We start from the raw sequence: 22,692 nt of genomic DNA, 5'->3' as shown, positions 1-22,692 counted from the left end.
ATACACACTTTTCTTGGGTCTGCCCCTAGGTCAACCCACCAGGTATCCCATGTATGGGGAGGGGTAAGGTGCTTCATGTGATGATGTAATTAGCATGATCTTGTTAATCTTCATTAGCATATGCAGGGGTGTCAACTTTAATATGCATTTTGTGGATAATGAAGCAACAGTCATTCACTGGACAGGTGGCCCTTGAAACTTTACAAGATTCACCAGAGCAGAACCATCCTGCCTTCACAGGGCTCACTCCTCCAGCTGCACCCTGTGCTGTCCAGGCAGCCTTATCAGCTCCAAACTCCACACTATCCACCCCATGATTATAGTTCCATTACTTGCGAGTGTTTGAGACATTCCTCAGCTTGGAGGGCCTCCCCTCCCCCCCATCCCTTAGCTCTCTCAGGCTGTTTTTACCTTGCAGGCCTGTTTCTCTCAGGCCCTGTTTTTGGGGAGTTACAAGTCATCTCTCGCAAATGGGTAAAATATAGACAAGAGCAACTTGTAACATACTGAGTTTGTAGAAAGAAATAATTGTGCAAATATAAATACATCATTTAATGAAACAAGTTTAACTCTTCTTGATAAGAATTTACTTGTGTATATTGTGGTTAACTAACAGTGTAGGTTAACTGTCCAAAAGCAGTTATGATTTAAACTTCAGAAATGGCTCCTCTTGTAGTGGCTTTGATATGCGTTTTCCTCTTGTGATGTATTTTATTAACATAATGTCCATTTCATCCAGAAAAACTCAGCATGATTTGAACTACAAATCTGGAATAAAAATGATGTCATGAGGTGGTCAACTGCATTTTCAAAGGAATGTAAGACAGCACATATACATATATATATACATATAAAACCTATATTACCTTATAAAGGAAAAGTAAATATTTTGAGTTTCACTGTTCCAAGAAATAAATTGGGGGTTTTCTGTTCTGTTTTGTTTTGCTGAGCTTCTTAGTCATTCAGCAGTGTTATCCCACTTATATTTATATTCAGCTAGCAGAAGCAAACAGTTTAAAAGACAGTCTTGTGATTTGCCAGCAAGTATTTTACTCAATACCAGAGTGGAGATTGCTTTAGCTTGGCTGTTCATATCCTTAACACGATTTAGCTGGCCCTTGGAACCCTTTAAGAGCAGTGCATTTGATTAAATCAGCCAACAATGGTTAATTGCTTCTAAAATCCTAAAATGCCTAAGATACTAGAACAAAGGAAGTTCTTGTGGTCAGGTATTGTTCTTTTATGCCAAAAGAACCTTTTTTTTCCTAGGTCATTATGAATTTCATTAAATGAAATTTACTGAATATCAGAAAAATTAAGACAGACATTGTTCAGAATTATAAATTTGTATTGTCTATAACAGATGATTAGTCACTTTATCTTCATTTTTTTTTGGAAAAAAAACTATGTCTCTTGCTCATGCAATTCAATAAGGGACTAGATATAAGGAACCATGCACTAAGAAAGCATATAGCAGCTATAATATTTAAAATTATTTAACTGCAAAAGTCTATTTTAATTTGCATGTTTTTTCAATATATTTTAAGAAAATATATTTTAGGGTTTTTTTCAATACATTATAAGGAGATATGAACAAGAGAGAGCTGAAGAAAATTTTAGAAAGTCAAATGAAAAAGGAAAAGGTATTGAGTAGGAAGAAATCTTTCTCTGATAGATAATTATAATGACATTAGGGAGTTCCCTGTTCATAGCTCCAGTGGCAGAGGCATGTTATCAGAATAACAGAACTGTGTAAGAGTAGAGATTTAGAATCTGCATGAAATTACTGAGGAAACAATTTTCTCTAGATCTGCATGTTTAGCGCAACATATATTTGCATTAATTTGTTTGAAGGATGGGGGCTTAGTATACTGCAATATTAATGGATTGTTTTAATTTAAGACAACTCTCAACCATTTTAAAAGGCCCCAGACAATTTAAGTAGAAAAAATCCCTACTGTGAGTGAAGTATGTACAATAATAAAACTATTTATTGTTGCTTTTACAGTATGCTATAGAAAAATACAATTAAAATAATTAGACTATATAATTCAAATACGAGAGATTCTAGGGAATAGAAATATCTTGCTCTTCATCTGTGTTTTAAAACTGTCTGATATTACCAAACCATGACTAATTCAAATACCTAACACACTTTAAATTTCATCTTCCTACAACTATACACTCAAAATTCTTTTTTTATCCTTTCCTTATTTAAATAACCTGTTAAATTGTCCAATGACTTTGGTGTAGCTATTAATAAATAGATAAATCTACCCCCTAAACAGTGAATTTTTACCAAGACGTTTTATGTACTGTATCTTAAAAAGAGGTAGAAATTTTACATCCTCAATTCCTGGCCAAAAGAACACATATTCATACTTCCACTAATACACATTAAACATATGTGTACATTTGAGTATTGGTGGGGATGGGAGAAGACATGATCTGCTGCAGAAGTTCATTACTATGAACCTGGGGTTTTGTTTGTGTTAGATTATTCAAGTCATTTAAAATTAGTGTCAGCTAGAAACCTACTAAAATGACTGTGAAAATGAACAAATACCATGCTACTTTGATTTCTCCTGAGAACCATGTTTGTAATGAAATGTTTAATTCACCTTAGACTTCTTGAAATAAAGCTAGACTGTGCAGCCTTGGGGACGTGAACCTTCTTGTTAAATTTATAGAGAGCTTATCAAAGGGGACTTCTTTTGTCTTCACAGAATCACAGAATGGTTGAAATTGGAAGGGACCTCTGGATGTCACCTGGTCTAAACCCCCTGCTCAAGCAGGGCCATGCAGATTCAGTTGTCTAGGATTGTGTCCAGATGGCTTTGTAATATGTCCAAGGAAGGAGACTCCACAATCTCCTGGGCAACCTATGCACATGCTTGGTCAAAAGTGATTCCTGATGTTCAGAGGAAACCTCCTGTATTTCAGTTTGTGCCCATTGCTTCTGATCCTGTCACTGGGCACCACTGAAAAGAGCCAGGTTCTGTCCTCTTTGCATTCTCCCTTCAGGTATTGACATATATTGATAAAATCCCTCTGAGCCTTCTCTTCTCAAGGCTAAACAGTCCCAGCTCTCTCAGCCTTTCCTCATAGGAGAGATGCTCCGAGGACTTCTTTGTGGCTCTTTGTTGGACTCCAGTACGTCCATGTCTCTCTTGCACAAACAAGCCCAGAACAGGACTCTTTACTTCAGGTGTGGCCTCACCAGTGCTGAGAAGAGGGGAAAGATCACCTCCCTTGACCTGCTGGCAATATTTTGTCTAATGCAGCTCAGGATACCATCATCCTTCTTTGCCACAAGGACACATACAAATTTTGTATGTTTTAGAATCTCTGAATGCATGACTAAGACTTCCATATTATGTCATAACAAAGTCATTGCTGATAACCACTGAGAACATAGCTTTGAGTGTACACCAAACTTGGGCAGTAGGGAAGAACCTCAATAACTGAGAAAAATGCAAAAAGTGAACAAATATGTCTCATTTCTTGTTATGTTTTGATTTCACCAACCTGCCTTCAAGGCATTTTCCAATGAGGTGTTTTTCAAGATTGCCTTACTTTACTTCATTATTTACTTAAGAACATGAAATTGAAAGAGTTTGCAAAGGTACCACACTGCCTCATCAGGGGAGATAAATATTGCCTTTCTTTAATTTTTTATTATTGTTTTGAATATGTGAAAGCATTTTCCTGGTCTGATATTTGGGGGAGTGGCACTTGATCTCATCTGTTTTTCACAGAAGCCAAAGACTAAGCAAACCCCTACAAAATCTTGTTTCCCCAAAGTCTTGAAAATTCCAATACTTAAATGCTAAATAAAATACAGTATTTTAAATTTAAAATAAAAAAAGTTTTTTAAGTTGAATTTGCATTTGAATTTACAAAGTAGTGATAATCTAGAAACCTGAAGACCAATACAAGAACTTCATGCTATTTGTAGAAACTTGAGCATGAAAGTTTTTATCTCTGCCAAACAGGCCTCTGCAGTACTTCTTATTTCCTACTGTCCAACTAAAATGAATTATGTAAAGCTGTTCTCACTGAAGGCTGTTCACTTCAAGTGGTGCCAAAAGCTGCTAGAAAGTATCAGTTACATGAAGTTCTACTGATGCCTGCTGTAGCTCCAAAGGACAATCAAAAATCCTAAATGGAAAAATACACTAGTATTTTACAAATCTAGTCTTATCTCTGTCCTGGTTTAGCTAGGATAGGGTTAAATTTCCCCAGCAGTTGGGGGGAAGCTCTAGCCGGGTTATTCAATACCATGCTGACGCCACCTCCTGGCGCCCAAACACGGGAACGTGGGAGAGTCGGTTAACGTGTGTGTTATGCCATCTCTCTGCTCTCACTACTGTATTGGTACATATCTTGCTCTGTTTCATTGTTATCACTGTTACTGTTATTGTTATTGTTGTTGTTTGTTTTGTTGCTGTTGCTCTGTTGTATTAAACCTCTCCTTATCTCAGCCCCGGGGCTTTGTATTTCACTCCCTTTGTGGAGGAGGGGCAGCGGCCGAGTGGTCTCAGACCCCGGCAGGGACTAAACCACCACATCCCAAAAACACGTCAGCAAAATCTCAAGTACATTTACTGATTAACAGTGTAATCAAAGACATCACAGAAAGAGCGCTTTGAAAATGACCGTTGACTGCCAAATACTTTCTGAAATTCAGCTGAGATGAAAGTTGGAAGCAAATCCTCATTGCTGTGACTTGGAAATACTCTTCCAGATATCTCAACAGGGTCAGTAACATTCCACATAAAATGCTGGAAACACATATGTACTGGGTCTGGCTGAGCCAGAATTGGTTTTCCCCTGTAGCAGCCCTCATGGTGCTGTGTTTTATGTTGGGAGCTGGCAGGATGTTGATAGCACACTGGTGGTGTGGCTACTGCTGAGTGGTGCTTACACAGCACCAAGGCTCTTTCCAACATTCCCCCCCACACAGTGGGATGGGGTGGGCAAGATCTTGGGAGGGGACACAACCAGGACAGCTGACCCCAACTGACCAAAGGGATATTCCAGACCATCTGACGTCTGCTCAGTATGAAGCTGGGAGAAAGGAGGAAGGGGGTGGGGTCACCCTTGGTCCTCCGAGGCAACCACTACACGTATTGGAGCCCTGCTTCCTGAGAAGGCCCGACATCGCCTGTTCATGGGAAGTAGAGAATAAACCTGGGGTTTTTTTTGCTTCCGTGCACGGACCTTTGCTTATATTAAAACTGCTTTTGTTTTACCCACAAGGGTTGTTTTGGGTTTTTTTTTTTCCTATCCTATTTTCTTTCCTCTCTTTGCCCTGTTGAGAAAAAAAGGGGAAGGGGGGGGAAGTGATAGAGCGACTTGGTAGGTACCTGGCATTTAGCCAAGGTCAAACCACCACAGTCTTTTTTGGCGCCCAACGTGGAGCACGACAACGGCAGTTTTATATTAATTGTGCTATAGCTATAGCAGTTATTAAGCAACAAGCTCTTGTGCTGGTCACGGGTTTGTTGATTGCGCTGCTTATCTTTATTTTGCTAAGCTCGGGAACATGCTGGAACAAATTGGGAACATCATAGGTGGTGTTATTCTGCAGGCTCCCGAGGTACTTATTCATCCTTATGTTAGCTCTTTGATACTGTTCATTAATGCTGTTTGCCTATTGTGGGTTGTGTGGAGCTCGGTAGGTTCTTAGTGTAAGAGAAGGCAAATTTTGGGTGAGCCAATACCAAAATGTGCCCTGAGGCGGCCTGTCCCTGGGTGGCAGGGGGAGTGGAAGGATTTGGGCAGATTCGTAGGATGGTTATCACCTCCTGTAGCCTGGGATCTTACCCCTGAACAGGCAAGCAACCCCACAAAATTGACACAACACCTGATAGAAGGGTGCCTTGCCTATCCCAGTGAAAATCAGCAACTCCTAGCGCTGTACTGGGGCCTGGCCTGTGCTTATCGAGCTGCAGTTCAGTGCTCTCAAAGGACTGTGGTGGAGATGGGAACTCAAACAAAAACAACAACAGCAGAGATTGCCCCAGTAGTAAAAAAGAAACAGTGGACAAGGAGAACAACAGGCCCATACCCTCGATTAATAAGGGAGGAGAAAGAAGAGGAAAACCTTGATCAAGAAACTGGTCCTTCAGCAAAGGGATTGGAAGAGGGAATAACAGAACTCAAACAGGAGGCAGAAACTACTCGGTCCCTGACGTCATCAGAACTGCGAGACCTGCGGAAAGACTATCGCCGCCAGCCGGGTGAGCGGATTGCTGCCTGGCTGCTTCGATGCTGGGATAATGGGGCTGATGCTCAACAGCTGGAAGGTAAGGAAGCCCAACAGCTGGGTTCCCTTGCTAGAAATCGAGGAATTGAAAGGGGAATTGGAAAAGAGACAGCAATTTGCATTCTGTGGAGATGGCTCCTTTCAAGAGTTAGAGCAAGATATCCTTCCAAGGAAGATCTTACGGACAACTCCCCAGGGAAGTGGACTACTGCAGATGAAGGTGTCCAGTACCTGAGAGAATTAGCAATGATGGAAGTCATCTATAGTGATCCAGATAATGATGAAGCCCCTAAAAATCCAGAGGATGTCCTGTGCACACGGGCCATGTGGAGGAAGGTGACTAAAGGTGCGCCATCCTCGTATTCTGCCAGCTTGGCCACAATGTACTACCCAGAAATGGATGCGGGAGAAGGACTAAGATGTACACCAACTGTGGAGGCAGTGTCTTCCTGGCTTCAGAACTTTGAAGAGAGTCTTGGTACCTCCTCATCTCTACGGGCGAGTGCCCTGGATGTCAGGAGCACCCCAAGAAATCAGTTCTCTTCCGCCCCAGTCAGATGGAAAGGGAACCCCAGGCGCGTGAACATGGTGAACTTTGGTTCTTTCTGCGTGAGCAGGGGGGAGGACATGAGGAAGTGGGATGGTCAACCCACCTTTAAGTTGGAAGCTCGTGTACATGAATTGTGAGGAAAGACCCCTGCCAAGAAGAAGACATCCAAGAAGGTTGTTAATGTAGCTGATGTAAAACCACAAGAAAGTAATCAGCGATCTCCCAGATACAGGAAGACTGAGATCATCTCCCTTGACCCTGATGAAGGAATCTCTGGCCTGGCACGGCAAGGGTCAGACAGTGAATACTCCGACCAAGAACGGGAATAGAGGGCCCCTGCCTCCAGCCAGGAGGAGGAAAGGGATGATCGGGTGTATTGGACAGTGTGGATTCGATGGCCTGGCACATCAAATACACAGAAGTACCAGGCTTTAATGGACACCGGGGCCCAGCGTATGTTAATACCATCAAGTTAGAGAGGGGCAGAACCTAACTGGATCACAGGAGTGACAGGCGGATGTCAAGAACTGTCAGTACTGGAGGCCAAGGTTAGCTTGACTGGGGACAAGTGGGAAAAACATCTCATTGTAACTGGCCCAGAAGCCCCTTGTATCTTGGGCACTGACTACCTCAAGAGGGGGTATTTCAAAGACCCAAAAGGATACCGATGGGCTTTTGGTGTGGCCAGTGTGAACACAGAGAAGGTCAAACAGTTGTCTAATCTGCCTGGCCTCTCAGAAGATCCATTTGTTGTGGAATTGTTGCGAGTTGAAGAACAACAGGTGCCAATTGCCATGAGGACCGTGCACCGACGGCAGTATCGCACAAACCGAGATTCTCTGGCTCCCATCCAAGAACTGATTCGTTAACTGGAGAGCCAAGGTGTCATCAGTAAGACACATTCGCCCTTTAATAGCCCAATATGGCCGGTGCAAAAGTCTGATGGAGGGTGGAGGTTAGCAGTAGACTATTGTGGCCTGAATGAAGTGACGCCACCACTGAGTGCTGCTGTACCAGATATGTTAGAGCTCCAATATGAACTGGAGTCAAAGGCAGCCAAGTGGTACGCCACAATCGACATTGCCAATGCATTCCTTTCAATTCCTTTGGCAGAAGAGTGCAGGCCACAGTTTGCTTTCACGTGGAGGGGTGTCCAGTATACCTGGAATCGACTACCCCAGGGGTGGAAGCACAGCCCCACTATTTGTCATGGACTAATTCAAACTGCACCGGAAAAAGGTGATGCCCCTGAACATCTACAGTACATCGATGACATCATTGTGTGGGGCAACAAGGCAGAAGAAGTGTTCAAGAAAGGACAAAGAGTAATTGAGATTCTTCTGAGAGCTGGGTTTGCCATAAAGAAAAGCAAGGTCAAGGGACCAGCACAAGAGATTCAGTTCTTGGGAATAAAATGACAAGATGGACGTTGTCATGTGCCTGTGGATGTTGTCAACAAGATAGCAGCTATGTCTCCACTGACCAACAAGAAGGAAACACAAGCTTTCTTAGGACTTGTGGAATTTTGGAGAATGCATATTCCAGGTTACAGTCAGCTGGTGAGCCCTCTCTATCAAGTAACCTGAAAGAAGAACCATTTTGAGTGGGGTTTTGAGCAACAACAAGCGTATTGGAGCCCTGCTTCCTGAGAAGCCTGACATCACCTGTTAATGGGAAGTAGAGAACAAATCTGGGTTTTTTTTTTGTTTCCATGCACGGACCTTTGCTTCGCTTTGCTTATATTAAAACTGCTTTTGTTTTACCCACAAGGGTTGTTTTTGGTTTTTTTTTTTCCTATCTTATTTTCTTTCCCCTCTTTGCCCTGTTGAGAAAAAAAGGGGAAGGAGGGGTTGAAGTGATAGAGTGACTTGGTGGGTACCTGGCATTTAGCCAAGGTCAAACCACCACAACATAGTAATGAATACAGTTCCCTGAACTGGTATTTAAGTTTTGTTTCATGCTGGAGGCCTTATACTCATGTTATTTCCACAACAACATGAAATAAAGCACAGCTGAAGCTGTTGGTGTAAGGGTATGTGGAATGAGAGTGCTTGTTCCTTTAAGAGTATCTGGTCAAGGGCCTTTTTCAATGCAAAAAAAGGGAAATAAGAAAAGGAGGAAGCCATAAACAGGAACATAGAAGGACACAAACCTGACCAACAAATGATAAGGGAGGCAATGATGAGAACCAAACCTGGTCAGCCACACTAATTGATAAGGGTGTGTGAGAGTGTTTATTCCAGCAAGGTTATCTGGTCAGAGACCTTGTAAATTGAGAAAATAAGGGAAAAAGGTAGAAACCAGAAACAAAATATACAGAGGCACCGACCTGACAAAACAAGAATGGAGAACAATTAGAAGAAACAGACATCACCACTCGCACTAATTGCTGGGCAATATAGAAACTACAAGCATCACTTCCAGGAAGGTCAGCCTGGACTTTGCCACTGATGCAATTGTGGATGAGGGGGGACTCAGTCAGGGACTGGGAGGGGTGCGGGAATGGATAGACTCATACAAACCCATGGGGGACGTGCAGGGTAAGGGAAGTGGGGAGGAACAAAGTGGGTAGGCAGGAGTGGGTGTGACAGGGACTGGTTGGGTGTAAAATAGGGCTGGTCAGTGTGGTTGTCCGGCTGAGCCCTGCGCCTGACCACCACAGTCTGTCCTGTACACCACAGTCATCCTGTACCTTCTTATTAAATCCTTTCTTAGCTGTCTCTCTGTGTATCTCCCTCTCTACCTGGGGTGTGTGTGTGTGTTGCAGGGCCCAACTGCCAGCTACTGGGCAGACCAGTGTGACTGGACTGGGTGCCAGCTAATGGTGTCAGATGCGGGGTGTAGGCGTCTCTGGCCTGTGGTGTCAGGTACTGGAGCCAGTGAGGTCCTAGTCAAGCTACTGAAGCTGATTGGGGGTCTTTAACCTTCAGCCACAGGGGTAAGAACAATGTGTGTCCCCAAAACCAGCTGTTGCGGGGACCAGAGCAAGTGAGGGGAGTGAGTGGCTCAACACCAGTGGCTGGAGCAGGACCATGGGTCACATCCCATGTACCTGGTGCCAGCTGCCCGTGGGGGTGAGGGTGTGTGTGGGTGTGTGTGTGTGTGTATATTCAACAGCAAATTTCAAGCTCAATCAGCAGGCAAGTGAGGGATCCTTGGGTCTAGGCAGGGTTGGATAAGGGTTCTGTGCTGGTACCTGGCGACACTTGCAAATGAGGAGTTCATGAGAGACGAGTTCCTGTTTTACTAGCAAGCATCAAGATGGACTAACCAGTGAGTAGAGGACCCATGAAGTGGGTAAGGGAGCCTGGGATCTGGACAGGGGTGCCAGGGGCCAGAAGGGTCATGCCAGTGCTCGAGGGTTCCATGTGTCTGTGTTTCTCTGGAACATGTGCTCAGCTTCATACTCATTGAATCTGCAGATGGGCAGGTGGCAGCTGCACCCCTCAGCCTGGGCAGAGATCCCAGTTCTGTAGGCACTGGGCTGGGGGAGGTGGCTGTGAGCTTCTTACATCACTTAACAGCTTGCAGCATTGCTGAGGTATCTGTGAGAACAAGAAGTCACTCTGAATGTTCAGGCCCATGTCCCATTACATTTAATAACAGATCATCTATCAATTCCACAGAAATTCCTCCCACCTTAGTCTCAGTTATATACTGACCAAAAATTTGGTACATTGGTTCACTTTCACAGTACGTATTTAAAGCTTTGTATATATCTATAGGTATGAAGAAAAAAAAACCCAAAACATTCTCTTGTTTTTAAATCTGTATTAACATCTGTGGTAATACAGTTAAGCATGTAACATTCTTTGGTTTTGGTTCTGAGCAGTGAAAACATGCAGAGAAAAGGGCAGGAGAAAAATTCATTTACTATACTTTGATTAACTACAACCTCATAAAATGTTGTCTTTTTAAAGTATTCAAAAGGAATTAAATGCAGGGGAAATATACAAAAGAAACAGGAATGTTAATCCTGTTAAAAGGATGTTAATTCCTCCATGTGCTGAGAAAACACAATTACTAGGTTACAATAGAAATAATTACTGAAGATACTAACATAACTAAGGCAGCATTTTCTTTTTTTTTTTTCTTTTTTTTTTTTTTTTTTCCAGCAAAAAGCTAGAAGGTCTAGTTTAATCCCAAGTGCTATCCATCTTCAGGAAAGTATTCTAAGAACATTATATGCAGGTACCCAACTGAAGCAATGAGATTTTGAAATGTCCTTCAGACATCCTTAATGGGAAAAGTTGATTCCTCTATGAGACTGTTAAACCTCAGAACATTCAGTTCAGCACTTAAAGAATGTGAAGACACAATTACTCACTACCTCCAAAACATCTAAGTGAGTTTCTTAGCATCTTATATAATCTTATAGCACAGTCACAGATAGAATCCAATTCTCTGGGCATTTACTGCTTTATTTGAAATTCTCCTTTCTCTTCTTTCATTTCCCTGATCATTTATTTAGTTTTTCAATAATACTATTCAATAGGCAAAAGTGTTCCCTAGAATTTAACAATCTCATCCCACAAACCTACCCTATAGGCACTGGGAAAGTAGGACTTCAATATAAAAACCTCATTCTAAAAGCAGAACAAGCTCTTTTCTCCTTCTTTACTCACATTTTCTTCTCCAATGTGCAACTGGTTGTGCAAGGAATTGGTAATACAGAAAGGGAAGAGCTGTGCATTTGGTTCGGGTATCAGACCCCACATCCTGAATAGCTCAGTACAAGCAACTACAACTTAGACTCAGATAAAAACCTGTTCAAAGGAAATAATTTCTCATATTTTAAGTCCTCTACTCCTGATTTTTCAGAGGGCAAATATTTGGATAACTTCATATTGATCTCCTTGGTAGAAATAAAAGGATGTCATTAACACTGAGGATGCAGGTCATGCTCAATTTATAAACAAAGTAGATTAAGTCTTAAAAAGAAAAGGTCTCGGAATTATTTAGTCATGGGAAAAACATCTTGTTTATTGATCATAACCTATTTTCTTCAGGACTACTTTCTTTCAGATGTTTGGGGCAGAGATTTGTAACTGCGGTTGACCCATTATTTCTAATCATTGTTGCACCACAGTAGTTCCATAAAATAGTTGTACATTTATGTTAAATTAGTTCACTGGACTGTTTAATAAACACGCACTTCTTATGGTCAAATGATGAGAAAAACCTATTACCTTTCCTTTCAATGAAAAGCAAAGGAAAGGTAATGTCCAGGATATGACTTCTCCCCTCTAGACACATTACCAGGGTAAACACTAAAGAAAAATAAGATTGACACAGCAAGAAATGGACAGTAGAATGTGACACGAGAATGAATTTCAGATAGAAATTAGGAGCAGAACTACATCCGTAGAAAAAGAGCATGTATTAAGTGATTCAATAGCACCGGTAACATTAAAACTTACGTCTTCCCAAAGTAGCAGCTAATACTGTGTTGTATTTTATTGAGTATTTAAGAAACAGAAACAACTGTGAGAGTTTAAAGCTGGTAAGTAGTATACTTCTAAGCAGTTTATGCTGGCTATTAATCCACCTGACTCTGTTAACATCATAAATCTAGGTCTTTTTTGCCAGAGATAAAGTGGCTCTCTTCTGCCAGTGGATGCCCATTCTGTAAATTCACAGATGAACACTGAAGAGCTGCAAATTGTTATTTGCTATCTAAAATGAAGCCAATTTCACCCCCTGTTACTTCTCTGTTGCTGCAGCAGCAAGGAAATTAGGACTGTTCAGTATACTGTTCTTGTCTAGAGCTTGATACTAGAGGCCAATATAAAACTTGTCTTTCCTCTCCTATAACTGGTAATTAAGCAATATATTTGCTAGTTTACTTAAATATACTTTGTTTCTTTGGGAGGTCAGTCTTAAGAGGTTGTGCCTGTAATTTTACTTAGCATGCTAATCTTTTCCATATATGTATTTCTGATAGCTATATAAGCCTTTAATTTATTTACAGCTTGTGTAAATAAATTGTCTAGCTTTGCACCACTGATTTTTCTTCCTGTGAGTTATGTTTACTGTACTCATCACAATAATGTCTTTGAAATAATTATCTTTAAAGTTCAGAATGACAAGCAAAATCAACGAGCATAGATTGACAACCCATTTGGGTCAACACCACAAAATACACTCAGGAACATTTATTTAAAGAAAAGTAATTTCAATAATAGTGTATTTGTCACTCTTCCATGAGTTTTTAAAAGCATTTGAGAATGTAATTGTTTATATGAATGTTTATGGAAAATAGTTGAAAATATTTTGCAGACGACACCAAGCTGGGTGGGAGTGTTGATCTGCTCGAGGGTAGGGAGGCTCTGCAGAGAGATCTGGACAGGCTGGAGCGATGGGCTGAGGCCAACTGGAGGAGTTTCAATAAGGCCAAATGGCGGGTGCTGCACTTGGGTCACAACAACCCCCAGCAGCGCTACAGGCTTGGGGAGGAGTGGCTGGAGAGCTGCCAGTCAGAGAGGGACCTGGGGGTGTTGATTGACAGCTGGCTGAACATGAGCCAGCAGTGTGCCCAGGTGGCCAAGAAGGCCAATGGCATCCTGGCTTGTATCAGCACTAGCGTGGCCAGCAGGGACAGGGAAGGGATCTTACCCCTGTACTCGGCACTGGTGAGGCCGCACCTCGATGACTGTGTTCAGTTTTGGACCCCTCACTCCAAAAAGGACATTGAATGACTCGACCGTGTCCAGAGAAGGGCAACGAAGCTGGTGCAGGGTCTGGAGCACATGTCGTATGAGGAGTGGCTGAGGGAACTGGGGGGGTTTAGCCTGGAGAAGAGGAGGCTGAGGGGAGACCTCATCGCCCTCTACAACTACCTGAAAGGAGGGTGCAGAGAGCTGGGGATGAGTCTCTTTAATGAAGTAACAAGTGATAGGACAAGAGGGAATGGCCTCAAGCTGAGCCAGGGAAGGTTTAGACTAGATGTCAGGAAGTATTTCTTTACAGAAGGGGTTATTAGGCAGTGGAATGGATTGCCCAGGGAGGTGGTGGAGTCCCCATCCCTGGAGGTGTTTAAGAGTAGGGTCAACATAGCGCTGAGGGATCTGGTGTAGATGGGAACTGGCAGTGTTAGGTTAATGGTTGAACTAGATAATCTTCAAGGTCCTTTCCAACCTAGCTGATTCTGTGATTCTGTGATTCTGTGATTCTATTCATGCTAATATTTATTAAGAGGAATACCCAGATAACTCAGACAGATAATTGAAATGCATTTTTGCAGTGTCATCCATCAGCAAGTCTAAGTATCATGAGCAGAAATCAGTTAAGAACAGAGAGAATCCATGATGTAAGTTTTGCTGTAACTGAAACAATCAGTTCAAAAACCTGATCTAAATATCTCTACCTAAAGCAGAGGAAGAAGTTCCAGGGTGGAGTCTGTGAACTAAAAACTGCTCATCAGGCTTGGTGAACACTGTCACCCTGTTGTCACACAGACTCTACCTCTTGCAGGGGAAAGCAATACATTTGCTGGTGAATTGAACTCCTACCTCCAGCTGCATGGCTTCGAAAGGGTTGTAGATGAGAAGCACAGTGTAACCCAGAACAGCCTATAGAGTTCTCCCATTCCCTCTGAAAGTACACAAGGAGACAAAACTAGCAACCCTGTTTTATCTTTTTTTTTCTGGATAGCTCATAAAAGGCTTTTCTATTAAATCAACAGAATTAATATTTAAAGATAAATTTCTTCTCTTACAGCAGACAACTAAAGCTAATTAACTTGCCTTTCCAGTAGCATTTCATCATCAGCTGGAAAAAGCAAGAACCATAGAACAGCCGAAGGATCTTTTGCACACACCAAATATTCTATATGAAAACAAACTGCTTTAATTCTTTTAAAATAAGTGATTTTGAGGCCATCAGGTTTTATACAGCCTACAGTTTTTGCCAACTAAACAAAGCCTATCAAAATTCAACTATGTGCCACTTCGAAATGGTAGAGCAGAGTTCTGCTGTAGTGATGAAAAGCCTTCAGCACCTTGGCTTTTTTGCTTTGGGCAGTTAAGCAGATGATAAAAGGAGATACATTCACAACTTTATGATTGTGAGTATATTGTTATGGTGACTGTTAAGACAGAACTAAGATCCTCTAGCTTGGCGTAGGTCCTACTCACTGAGCTATGGAAAATCTCTTATATTTGATGTCAGCACAGGACCTCTGACACTAAGCTCAGCCATTCCTATCCCCCTCAGCTGTGCCAGGTGTATACAGAGCCATTTCACTGGATTACATTCCCTGTACTGATTATCACTGACTTGTAATAGGTTTTAATCAGCCTAGACACTGCAATTCACAGCTTTTTATGAAGGTAACATTGTGTATGATAGTTTCATAAAGTAGATCAAAACTGGTGTGCCCAAATGTCTGAAAGACTTTTAAGAATAATATATATTTGAAAAAAATGGCACTTCTTTTCAGTTTTTTAATGAACCACAAGCATCTGAATTGAGTGATAAAAGTATTATGGAATTAGAATTACAAGATTTTTCGCTCATTTACATCTGTATTGTTTTCAGCTGCATGTTTGCAAGTCACATTTAGGGAGTGTTGCCAGTACTGCAATAGCCTGAGGAACATTTTGGCTCAAAATCAGTGTGTATGAATCCATGGAGCGTTTTTGTATACTAAATTGTGTCTTACAAAATCCTGTAATACAGCAACTGAAGAAATATGTGATTGAAAACCCATCAGCAGGTCTTCTTACATGGGTATGTTATGGTACATGTTTCATACAGTAACCCTGTATATTGAAAATAAAGTATTCAAAATAAAAAGCCTGTTAATCACTGCTAATTTTTGTAGTGTATCACCATTACGTAAACACCTGTGCTAAATAACTTTGTGCTGATAATGGCTGAGAGCATGTAGTGTTCAATACCACTCAAAACATCTAATTTCCTACTGTTCCAAAGCCTCTCAGGTCTTTTTGCCCTCTGTTCTCTTCAAGACTGCTAAAATTTTTTTATGCTAGGATAAGCCTACAGATTTTTTCATAAAAGTTACATATATCAGACATTTGAATAGTTCAACTGGCACATTTACAAATAACAGCTGGTAACTGGCTGAAGGGAAAAAAAAACTCGATTATCTTAATCCTTTTCTACTTTTCACTTGTGTTTCAAAGATTTTACTACTATTACTCTCATGAACAGGTTTATTGGCTGCAACTGCTTGAATTCTAAGATACTTTCACTGGGGGTGGATGATGTTCTCAAATGCTGTCACATCAGCAAGACCTGGCCAGCTTGCCGGGAGGTACCCCATGGCACAACAAGGCAGTCTGTGGTTACGCTCAGGCTGTTCAGTGCTGCGTTTACAATGCACAGCTGCTAGTCAGTCCTGTGGGGTAAAATCCATCCTGCATATTTTCAAGATAGCAGTATTAAACCTTAGTGTTCTACACTCAATCTATCCACAGTATTTTGCCATCTTATGGCTTCTAGAGGCAAAAAACATCACAGCACCTGCTTTTGACTGCTACATTTTGACATACACTTTGTACTCCTAACCTCTGTCAGTAGAAAAGATAATATGATCCTGCAGAGTGAAAAGAGACCATGCCAAGACTTAACAATACACAGCCAGCTTATTATCTTCTGGAGCAAACAGCTCAGATTAGTAGTTCACACAGATGATGTTCAATGGCTTTATAGCATCCACCCCATTCCTCATTCCTTTTCTTGGTGATACCATAATACAGGTTGTGGTGTTTCAAACATTTGACTCAATCCTAAATAGTTTAGAAAAGTTATCAGAAGTATGGTGCCCGCTTTCTGAATAAATTTTGTGGCCACTATGGCAATTCATAGATAAAGCAACATCCTTTCCATCTTCAGCAATTATTATGATGACTGTTTTATTTGGAATGGCTTAGGGCATTTGACACAATTCAGTTCTCTGTTGTGCAGAAGGTAACACACTTATTCTAGAAGCATTTCATAACAATTTAGATAATTTTTTTGGGTGCGAATCAGTTGACTTTCAAGATTTTTATTACTTTTTGGTAGAGGTACTTGACTTTTCTCACTCCGTTATAAACCCCAACAGGTTTAAGAGAGGTTTAGATTATTGTAGATAATCTCTAGCATCTATAACCTTGACTTAATCATGTGATATTCAGAAAAATGTTACTAAAAATAATAATTGACAACTAGATGTTTCCTATGGCTTCTGCATGATTTAGTTTATAAACAACAAATGCTTGTTTTCAAAGTCTTTTCAAAATTCAGACAAGCTTGGATGGAAGCAGGTAGAGCTGTCAGCCCTTGTTTCATTTTATCCTTGGAAGAGGGTTTAATAACCGTACCTGGTTTGAATTAGTTTTAGAATCTTTAGGATCTGCCTGAAATCCTGAAACAAGTGTTTCCTGTTTAACATTAGACTGATTATAGGGGATTGAGCACTGAGAAACACAGTAATTAAGAGAAATCATTCATATCATAATGAGAAGGGTTAGCTGAATGTGGGCCTGGTAGGCATGTGTAGTAAAAAAGCCACTAGTTGGGGCTTCATTTATATTCATGTGGTATCGACATTTATAGCAAAAATTTCTGTAAATGTCTTCCAGCAAAAGGAGCCTGAAAGGGACAACCTCTTTACAGTGTAAATGGTGTCACTGGATGAAAAGTATCTTCTGTTTTCTATTTTTTTTCCTTGTAAGGCTCCTCTCACTTGAACAAGCACTTTAAGGAAGATTTCGAAAGACCTAGTAACCAAAACCAATTTATATTGGCTGCTTACTGAAATCTTTATGCTTCTGAATATCCTATGTTTTTTCATTTTAATTACCACTCTAAACAAGAAAAAATACCCTATAATAAATTATAAACATAACAATATTTAATCTTACCATCAATCCCAGAGAAAGTAGTTCAGTAGTATTAAGAAATCTCATCATGAGGTATTTGATATTGTTACCATGAGCAGCAGTACTACAGGGAAATCAGCAAAAATAACTTCTGGAACTGATGGAAAAAATCAAAGATAAAAGTATGTTTGCTAATAAGATGAATAAATTAATTCAAAGCGCATAATCAATGAGGTGACACTTGCCTCACTCCTCTGTCTGTCTCTTGCCATTGTATGATACGTTAAACTCAGCACCTGGGGGAATTTGGACAGAAATGCATGAAAAAAGTAGATTCATTGAGTAAGAAGACAAGTGCGCTCATGCCACATCCAACACAGACGAAGTCAGTAAAACACTGAGGTGAGCCTATATGCTAATTACTGCTGCTTCTCAATGCATGTCTGTACTTAATATGCTATTTGTAAAGCAGTATCGCTCTATCCAGCATACAGAAACAGACAATACAATTCACTCTGAGTGTTATATGAATTGCAGAGTGATCAGTGTTCTGTGGGTACAGCAAATATAAAACTTCTTTTTTCTCCTTACTGCTAATGTCTAAGAAAAAATCATGAAGACAAAGTGATGTGGAGAATTTAATCGTATAAAAATAAAATAAAAAATGTAATGGGATTTCATACAACTACGATTTCATAATGAAGAATTTTTCAAAATTATGGAAAATAATCTTTCTCATTTCCAGTATCTTGTTTACTCTTTCAGAAACAGCAATTATGATAGAAAATAGAGTCACAGGTCAACAAGTGAAGTTTTGGCAGGATCTTAACTCTAAAGCTCTGTCTGACAGAGACTCTCTCCACCCTCCTGAGTAGATTGGAATTTCACACAAGATTCAGGCTCCAAAACAGAGCTTGTTAAAAAACAGATAAGCTACTGGTTTTACCTCCTTTTGTTTCCTAAATGTAAAATAGATTTAGATGATTTCATGTCACTCTTTGGATTTAATGGCCTGATTCTTATAATATCCTGGATACAATTTATGTTAAATTTATAGTCTTTCATTTTTGCCAAGAAAGTGTAGTGTTATTATAGTGATACATTTTAAAAAATCCTAGAATATCTCTAACCAAAGCAGATGAAAGTGCAAAAGGGAAACACATTGGCAGGTCATAACTGTGAAAAATATTGGCTCTCCTAACAGGGAAATCACAGATAAATGTGATCAAGACAGTAGAATCATGCTTTTGCTGGAGTCAGAGGTCCTTCAGAATAGTGTGGATTTAGTGTATAAAATGATGAGCCACAAATACAATAGTCATAGGTGAAAGAATCAAACCAATTCTCACAAAAAGAGAAGTGTAGTTTGAAAAAAGGAAAAAGAAAACTATTTAATCTCTACAGGCTGATATGGCTCCAGGTTTTCCTCATGCCTCAACAGGTTTTTCACTATTTGTGTATTAACCACTGTGGCTGTGTCCCCTGATATATGACTCAAACGTTCCAAGTTGCATTTGAGTGCACTTCTTGACTTCAACTATCAATTTATCTGGCAAATGCAACTTATTTTAAGAATATGCATAACCGTGTAGATGCAATTATATATATATATAGGTTTTTGTGACACATTTGTTGTAATTGTCTGGAGAAGAAAAACAAATTATAATACTAAACCATATTATATCCTCATAGACCTTATCCTTTGCATAGTTACGCAGAGACTTGTGACACCTGTAAACTGAAATTACACTAGTCAGGACGTAATTATTATTAGCTTGCCCTAAACCAAAGATAACTATAAAGAAACAACATATTGAACATCAGTATAGAAGTGTTTTGCATCATGGCAATTGCACAGCCAGACACTATGAGTAGGCATTTCATGTAAATATATGAAACGAGGTGACTAGACTACTGTTCTTACTTTCAGAGAAGTTGTACGTCTCCTCCACATCAGAAGAAAATAAAAGGAGAGTAATTGTGTCAAGAAGCAGGCTATAATTTATTTTCTTTTCACTTCAAATAAGCATTTTTTTTCAATAGTAACACACTTCTGCCCTATGGAAATCAGTCATGTTTTTCAGACTTCATATAATAAGATATTCTAAAAATCCTTAACATTGCATGAATAAACTCCTAAAATGTCTCTTAACACAGAACATGCCCCACACTGCCTTAAATATGGTTTTCCACCTATGATGTAGAAAATAGACTGAGCAAGAGAGAAACAATGACAGCACATGCAACTCTACCGTCTTCATTTAGCTGTCCCATACTTGGCTTTCCTTTGCAAAGGGTTCTGACCACAGACATAGATGCAGACTTCTATAAATTTCTTTTTACTGATTAAAGAAAACCGATGAAAATGTATAGTAAAGGCAAATGCTAAATGCCTATTGCAAAATACTGACTTCACAGTTGCTCTGAGTCAGCCTTGTGATAATGTCTCGTGCATTGACATCAAGAGTTCCTGTTAAGATTTGTCTCGGGAACTGTAGGCGAAACCTGATGATAATGTATGATTTAACACTGGAACTGTAATAGAGGCTTGGTAACAACTATAAAAACATGCTTTGGTTTTTACATGTGACTACTCACATGACAGAAACCTCTTCTTAATATTCCCTGGGAAAAAGCTAAAAAGCTAGAATTAAGTTCACAGAAGTTATTCCAAAGTGATTTTTTTTTAAATTTATTATTCTCTTCCACCTCAGAACTTAATCTTTAATGACCTGTTGCCTCTTACAGTAAGGTTTCAACTAATTGGCAACAGTAGTTAAAAAGAAATATCTTTCCAGAAGATGAATGTATGTTTTATTTCAGCATATTTTGAAAATCTAAGATTCTGTGAGGAAAAAGAAAGTCTCAAAAATATTATTCCTCTGAGACCTGTACTGGCTTATTCATCAAGGAGACAGAAAGACAATATCATAAAATACCATGCAAGAGTGAAGATTAGGTTTTGGCACTTAGATTTATTATTACAGTAATAATATTGTGTCTTTTTTTCTTTTTTTATCTGTACCCAGCATAGCAACTGTCATTAGACGAGTAAGGAAGAGACAATTCAGAAGCTGGATGAACAGTGAACAAAGATGCTTTTGCTTTTGGTACAGCACAACGAAAACAAATTTTGTGATGCTCATAGGTCAGGGAAACAATGGGTGACCCCACCTTGTCAGCACCCTGGGCATGGCAGAGTCTCCTCTGAGTGGCCACCGCTGTCCATACCACCAGGGAACACCACCGCATATATGCATTTATATATATGCATATATATGGGTGTACAAAGAGGCCCTGGCTATTAAAGGACAAATGGATTGTCTGTGATTTTATGAGAGATGTGAAAGGCCTAAATGGAAAAGCATCGCAATTTTAAAGGCTGGAAGTACTTATAAACCAGCAGCAGTGTTTGTAGCCTGTGATCAAAAATCAAGCAGCAGAGCAGGTTTGTATTTTCTATGATATGGAACATTTTCAGGGAACTGGAATACATCTGAAGTTTATTTCTGCCTTGGATTTATCATTGGAAGTACCATGGGCTGAAGAAGTTGTAGAAAAGAAATCTGAAGAGAATGCTTTTTTTAAAAGAAGACACCTACCTCCCAAACTTTATTTGATTGTTTGATGAACACAGTTTTGGGGCTACACATTCATTGTCCATAACACCAAAAGATATCATGGTAACACTTTGTCAGACAGCTTCTGAAAGGAAAAATGGACAAGCAGTTAATCCCCCATGGTGGTGAACTCCTGGGTATATACATCCCCAGCATGAGTATACATTTCATAGACTGTATTTTAAACAATTAAACTCACTAAACTCAACAGCCTTCTACAGTCAAAGGTTACTTTACTCATTTTTTCAACACTGCTGGAAATCAAATTCATGTGTAGGCCCTCTTCTATTACCAGAGTATTAGAGGGGTAGACAGCATGGTGACTGAACCAAAAAAATAATTCTTGTCATGACACACAGCTAATCAGGAGAAGATTCTTTCTTTTCAGAAAGAACATGTGACAATTGCCAATAAAATCATACAGGAATGAGATTATAGTGATGACCCATCGCATAGTGTATAAGAAAGGTGAAAAAATGGATTGCTTGGTGGATCCCTTCCTGAAGACTACATTGTTCTCTATACACACGGCCACAGGCTGGTTTATGTACCTCAAACATAACACTTCTCCTTTCTGGTAGCTGTCACCAGAGGAAAAAGAGACATTTGACCCACTCTATTCAATGGCTTACGCATGCAACCAAAAAAGGAAAATATTCAAAGTTTTCATGCATTATACGGCAGTGGTGGCCTACTCCTTGGTTGGCTGTGTGGTCATTGACAGAGCACTGACATCTTCTGAATGCAATGGGTGCATTTTCTCTGGCTGTATCAAATACTACCATGAAAATCACTGGAATCTTCTGGCAGGGGCCAACTTTGCATATTTATATAACATGATACAACAAAATATGGGCCACCTGAAGAGACCAGTATTTAATTTCAGGTCTGTACGGGAACATGAATGGGCTTTCATGACAAGAGCTCTTATGTCAAAGGGCCCACACTGCTCATCCCCAGAGATGTTCTTGGTGGCAGGAAAAATGCCATCTGTTTGTCTTACAAAGCAGTGCCTGACAAAAAGTTTCATTACTGTGATATTACAGGTTCTGTCCTCAGCAAAACAACACCTTCTTGGGCACGTAAAAGTAATTTCTGAAAATTTCAGCACACTAGTAGCATATTTCAGGAAGATCAAAACACAGATATACCCACCTTGAGGGATTTTGTTTCCCTATTTCTGGACAGGCTAGCATCAAACTATTGTTTTCCTTGTGCCACCCTTCTGCTGAAACCTACCAGGCCATCTGCACCCTCAGGGATGAACAAAGAGCCTTGTGGGCACCTGGTGTATCCCAGGTCTGAACTAGTCTCTGGGGATGATACTTGTGATACACTGCCATCTGGCATTTTGAAGAGGGGGTTAACAACCTTTCTTGAGATTATATAAACCTCCTTTAAAAGTAAGAAGCTTCAGACTAT

Source organism: Strix aluco, chromosome 8 (genome assembly GCF_031877795.1).
Source record: "Strix aluco isolate bStrAlu1 chromosome 8, bStrAlu1.hap1, whole genome shotgun sequence".
Taxonomy (NCBI): domain Eukaryota; kingdom Metazoa; phylum Chordata; class Aves; order Strigiformes; family Strigidae; genus Strix; species Strix aluco.
This window is presented reverse-complemented; position numbering follows the sequence as displayed.